Here is a 6,571-nt window from a genome sequence, read left to right as displayed (position 1 = left end):
ATGAATGAATGTAAGTGCTTTTATAAAATTATAAGCTTCACATTTCTGCCTTTAAACCCTCCAAAATAGGCCCCATTCACTTCCATTGTAAGTGCCTCACTGTAACCCAGATTTTTGCTTTTTTTTAAAGAAAAGGAGGGATGAGTCAAATTTATATTTATTTATTTATTTTCCTTTTTTTGGTAATCAACATTATGCCACAAATGCTGATGAATGAGCTTAATTTGTATTGAACCCGGAATATTCCTTTAAATTATGGAGCTTTTATGCCACTTTATAACACTGAGTTAACCGTCATAAAGTGGCCCGATGTACCTTAATTTGCCTTATGATGGAAAAAGTAGACTTCAAAGTCATTCGAAGGTTTAGAAACTCTACACCTGAAAAAGGCACACATTCTCCCTTATGTCGAGATACTTCATTCACTTTCACATTCTTCTTTTTTTGTTTTTGGCGATTCACATTCTTTGTGCATACCGCCACCTACTGGGCAGTGAGGAGAATTTATAGTAAAAAATTACTTAATGATCTGTTTCTCACCCACACCTATCTTATCACTTCTGAAGACATGGATTAAACCACTGGAGTCGTATGGATTACTTTTATGCTGCCTTTATGTGCTTCTTGGACCTTCAAAGTTCTGGTCACCATTCACTTGCATTGTAATGACCTACAGAGCTGAGATATTCTTCTAAAAATAATTGTTTAAACAATTGTTGTGTTAACTATCCCTTTAATGGTGGAAAATTGTTACTGACATCAAAGTTTTATTGCTTCAGTCAAAAAAATGTCCAAATAATATAGCTACAAGATTCATATCGGGGTTTCTATATTTCGAATTTTTTTTTTCTATTTCTTTTTTTTAGAAACCTTTAACCAGGCCTTCATTATTTATTTTTTGTATGAGTAGCTTACTTTTCAAATGCCTTTAATATATAGACTTTATCGTTTTTATCCTCGTCCCAGACCCAGATTTTCAATACTAAACTTTGAATTATTACATGTTTAAAAGTATTATAATCTAAACAAAAAGTGAAATAAACAAACCGTTTCAATATTTATTGTTTGAAAATGATTTCTATCAATGTTTCAAAAAACTGTCCCACAGCTGTGGCGTCATTTCCACCACACATTAAATATTCTGCATACAAGTGATATTTACGTTGAATTTTCTTTGTTTTCTTCAAACATCACTAGTCTCATATTTCATCTCAAGCATGCTCTCCACTGACACGTTTGTCAACTTGGTTAACAAGTACACTAACCTTTGAAAAAAAACTTTATTAGGGGCAAAAAAAGTTGGTTAGCCGCCATTTCCAATCAAGCTTTAATTCTGAGAAATTATACAAAAAGTGTGAAAATATTATTTAACTGTGTGCATTTAGGATACATAAAATGTAAAAAGAATCCTTAATTCATGATAGCTAATGCATGAACTAATGTTAATGAATTAAACCTTAGTGTAAAGTGTTTCAAAAGCTTTTTAACTTCTTCAAATGCTTCTGTTGAGGTCAGTCAGGAAGTTGTGAGGTCTAAACAGCCATTTGCATTTTGATTGTCGGATGAGGGTCATAGTCGCATATCTCAAAATCCTCTGAACGGAAATCAATATTTTCAACTCCACGTCAGATCTTGAGTTTGGGGGAGGGCCGTGGCGCTCGCTGAAGCTGCAGGTAACAACGTAAAACAAATGTAAATGATACGCAAAACAAACGTACATATGCAGATTAACGCAGGCAGTGTTATGAACTGATGCAACACATACCTGCTCCTTCAAAGGCTCAGTTTGATGTACGTAGATGTGGGCGTCACCTGATGTATGCACAAAATCTCCTGGCTGGAAGAAAAATAATTCATCAGTTCAGAGGGAAAATGTAGATTTCACAAACTTCCAAAAAATCATTTTAAGATTTACGGATTTTAATTTCATAACAAAATTCCAAACAAATGTAAAAAACCAAAATATTTTGTAATAAATTGCACAAAATGCATAAATCCTAAAAATAGGCCAAAATATTTTTGAATGCATACTTTGATATGAAGGGCTATGACAAACTACTTTTAATTTGTATTAATTAAATAAAAGTGATTTAATGAAATAATACTAGATCAATGGATGGTTAATTTTATTTTATTTTTGGGGGGGATTTTTCCCCTTTTTCTCCCAATTTGGAATGCCCAATTCCCAGTGTGCTTTTAAGTCCTCGTGGTGATGTAGTGATTCGCCTCAGTCCGGGTGGCGGATGATGAATCTCAGTTACCTCCGCGTCTGAGACCGTCAACCCGCGCATCTTATCACGTGGCTTGTTGAGCGCGTTGCCACGGAGACATAGAGCGTGTGGAGGCTTCACACCATCCACCGTGGCAACCATGCTCAACTCACAACGTGCCCCACCGAGAACGAACCACATTATAGTGACCACGAGGAGGTTACCCCATGTGACTCTACCCTCCCTAACAACCGGGACAATTTGGTTGCTTAGGAGACCTGGCTGGAGTCACTCAGCATGCCCTGGGATTCGAACTAGCGAACTATACCACTAAGCTACCCAGGAACCAACGGATGGTTATTTTTAATGTACAACACTAAAGCCATACATTCTAGAGGTCGACCGATAGTGGATTTTGCAGATACGATAACTAAGGTGATGCAATCAGGGTTCGAACAAGGTGCTTGAAGTGCTTGAATTTGGCTTTTTCAAATGTAAGTCCTGGAAAACCCTTGAAAACAGCCATTTTTACCAAGAGGTGCTTAAAAAGTGCTTGAATTATAGAAAATCGTAAAATACGTTGCTTAAATTATTTAATACATGAAATGTATTTATTTATGTATGGAAAAACACGACGACAGACCACTTGACCGCTGCTGAAGCGGGCAGCGCATAGATGGCGCTGTCACATGGCATCTGTTACTTTTGGCAGCGCTGTTCAGAATGGGCCAATCACAATCAATTATTACTGGAGGATTTCAAAAATAGATATTTTAACAAGTATGAATTCTTGCAACTATCAGTTTCAATTAAACATTACTGTCCAGAGTGAAAAAAATGAGATGAGATGTAAAACGTTCAGTTTTTTGAGCCGTCTAGCGCCACCTTGTGTAAAGACAACTTTGTCTTAGAAGATGTAGTTTTCTAGCCTGTCAGTGTGCGTTCACCTTGAGTCCAGTGATGTGGGCAATCATATAGGTCAGGAGGGCGTAGCTGGCGATGTTGAAGGGCACACCCAGACACATGTCTCCAGAGCGCTGGTATAGCTGACTTGAAAACTCACCCTCTGATACGTAAAACTGGCATAATGCATGGCAGGGTGACAATGCCATCAGAGGGAGATCTGAGAAAAACAATGTTTTAATGAATAAAATTCTTCTGTCATTATGCATACATCTATGTTTGTTTATGTTGCGTTAGTGGAGTGCTGAACATGTGATTTAGAGACCTTTAGGGTTCCAGGCACACATGATGATCCTCCGGTCTTCTGGGTTTGACTTGATGGTGTCAGTCACTTTCTGTAACTGGTCAACACCTTGCCCAGAGTAAACTGTATGGAGAGATTAAATTATACATTTAATTATTACACACACTTGTCAACCACTACGTTCAATATTATTATTGCAGCTTTGGGAAACATACAGCACACAAGAGAGGCTATGCATGTATTGTTTTATATATTTAATATATAAACACACATTTGTCTCCATTGGAAACCATAAACTGGCCCCAGATCTCCTTCCTCTCGATCCGTGAAGCCATTCTTGTCCAGAAATTCGTTGAACCCTAAAGTCAATAAAACAATGGATTAATTAAAATGATATAGAAAAATTAAATAAATAAAACAAAATGTGTGGGACACTTTTTTTACCTTGATAAACCACAGCAGCTCCTCTAGTATACCTTTCTAGAAAACCCTTTTGGTTGTCAGCAATGGAAACTGATCTGTAATACCAATGATAGTGTTCAGTATTTAATATAATATAAAGAGCAGGCACTTCCTTTGAGAACATTAAGATTTGTGCCAAAAGGAATCAAATTTGATGCCAGTTTGACCCTTGATTGTGCATACATTTTTATGAAATTTTTGCATTATGACAAGTTTATTTTAATGCTATTACTGGTCGACCGATATATCGCTGAGGCCAATAAATCAGCTGATAACCTGTATTTTTTAATTATCAACATCGGCCGATACATTTTCCTTTTTGCATTATGACAAGTTTATTGGTAAAGACTCTCGTTACTGCAATTAGTGGTCGACCGATATATCGCAGATGCCGATAAATCAGCCGATATTCTGTATTTTAAAATATCGTCATCGGCTGATACATTTTTCCAATTGACTGATTAGTTAACCTTGAGATTTTTTTCGCTGTTATGACAAGTTTTTTGGTAAAGATTCTCGTAACTGCAATTAGTGGTCGACCGATATATTGCAGAGGACGATAAATCAGCCGATATTTTTTTAAATATCGGCATCGGCTGATAAGTTTTTCCATTTGACTGATTAGTTAACATTGAGATTTTTTTCGCTGTTATGACAAGTTTTTTGGTAAATATTCTCGTAACTGCAATTAGTGGTCGACTGATATATCGCACAGACCGATAAATCAGCTGATATTCTATATTTTTTAAATATTGGCATCGGCTAATACATTTTCCTGTTTGGGCGATTAGTTTACATTTATATTTTTTGCATTATGACATGATTTTATTGGTAAAGATTCTCGTTACTGCAATTAGTGGTGGACCGATATATTGCAGAGGCCGATAAATCAGCCGATATTTTTTATTTTTTTTGAATATCGGCATCGGCTGATACATTTTTCCATTTGACCGATTAGTTAACATTGAGATTTTTTCCGCTATTATGACAAGTTTTTTTATAAAGATTCTCATAACTGCAATTGGTGGTCGACCGATATATCACATAGACCGATAAATCAGCCGATATTCTGTATTTTAAAATATTGTCATTGGCCGATAAATGTTTCCATTTGACCGATTAGTTAACATTGAGATTTTTTTCGCTATTATGACAAGTTTTTTGATAAAGATTCTCATAACTGTGGTCAACCTATATATCACCGAGGCCGATAAATCAGCCAATTTTCTGTATTTTTTTAAAATATTGGCATCTGCTAATACATTTTCCATTTGACCGATTATTTAACATTGAGATTTTTTCTGCTATTATGACAAGTTTTTTGGTAAAGATTATTGTAACTGCAATTAGTGGTCGACCGATAAATCAGCCGATATTCTGTATTTTTTAAATATTGGCATCGGCTAATACATTTGCATTATTTTTTGCATTATGACATGATTTTATTGGTAAAGATTCTCATTAATGCAATTAGTGGTTGACCTATATATCGCCGAGACCGATAAATCAGCCGATTTCTTTTTCACAATTATTATGATACGAGTTTATTAAATTTAGCATTAGTTCAATATTATCCTGTCCAGACATATGTTTTTTTCTTATCAAAGTAAGCATAAAAGCAGTACAGCAAATACTGTCATTATTTATAAATACTTTGCAATCGTAATAATACGATTATTATATAATAATACGGGGGGGGGGGGGGGGGGTTAATTAATTGTTATGAAAATATTACAAAGTAAAGAAAAAAGACTGGATAAGGATTATTTAATATAGGAAATATTTAATAAACATTTTAATAATAATTTAAGAGACAACACTCAAAAGGAGCTGATTATATGGCAGAGTATAATTAGAAAAATTTACATTCAGCATACAAATTTATGACTTTATAACATTTTAGTCATTTCCATGGCTTTACCATAGCTGAAAATCACAATTTTAAATATTTTCAGGTATTCTGTAACTCAGCCTACTTTCCATTTCCACCCTAAAGTGGTTATACATGTGGTGAATGCCTCTCACCACTGAGACTGTACCTCGCCTGTGATCCGAACACAGAAATCACTCCATCCCGTCCCTGCATGTGCTTCTCATACTTTTTTTTTTTTTGTATTGCTGAATGAACAACAGTGACATAACAGACAATACAAAACAACAGTTATAACCAGACATACACATGGGATATAGTACAATACTTTACATACAACTATACAAATTCACACAGAAAAGAATTATATATATTTTCCTTCATTTTTACACAAGTTAGCCTATATTATATGAATTATATTTTTCATTAGAGGAGAAGTTTTTATAGCCTTCTTGTTTGTTAAAGTAGTCATAGACTTATATAATATTTTAAGTTCTATACAGAATAATTTGAAGCATGGTTTTACCTCTGTTACTTTTGCTTTATGTAAATGAAATTTCCCAAGCAGAGTTAATAGTTTTATGGTCAACTATGGGAGAACCAGTGTTACAGTCCAAGAACAAAATCATGTAATCTTCTATCACAATTATTTTATGAAGTACATCAAATATTAACAAAGAAATCTGTGTCCAAAGTTTCTTAGAACATTTACATGCACAAAATAAATGTATAAGAGTTTCGGGCTCAATTTTACAAAAAGAACATAGTGGTGAAATATCTTCCTTAAATTTATTAAGAAACCATTGCAAGGGTAGTATCTAT

The 6,571-nt window shown here is 34.6% G+C and overlaps 1 pseudogene; it reads right to left on the bottom strand.

The window, feature by feature from the left end:
• Positions 1-1,532: 1,532 nt before the first annotated feature.
• On the bottom strand, positions 1,533-5,965 carry LOC127412195 (thymidylate synthase-like; annotated as a pseudogene).
• Between the last annotated feature and the right edge of the window lie 606 nt (positions 5,966-6,571).

This window comes from Myxocyprinus asiaticus, chromosome 2 (genome assembly GCF_019703515.2).
Source record: "Myxocyprinus asiaticus isolate MX2 ecotype Aquarium Trade chromosome 2, UBuf_Myxa_2, whole genome shotgun sequence".
Taxonomy (NCBI): domain Eukaryota; kingdom Metazoa; phylum Chordata; class Actinopteri; order Cypriniformes; family Catostomidae; genus Myxocyprinus; species Myxocyprinus asiaticus.
The sequence above is the reverse complement of the archived record's forward strand: the minus strand, read 5'-3'. Positions and strand labels throughout refer to the sequence as shown.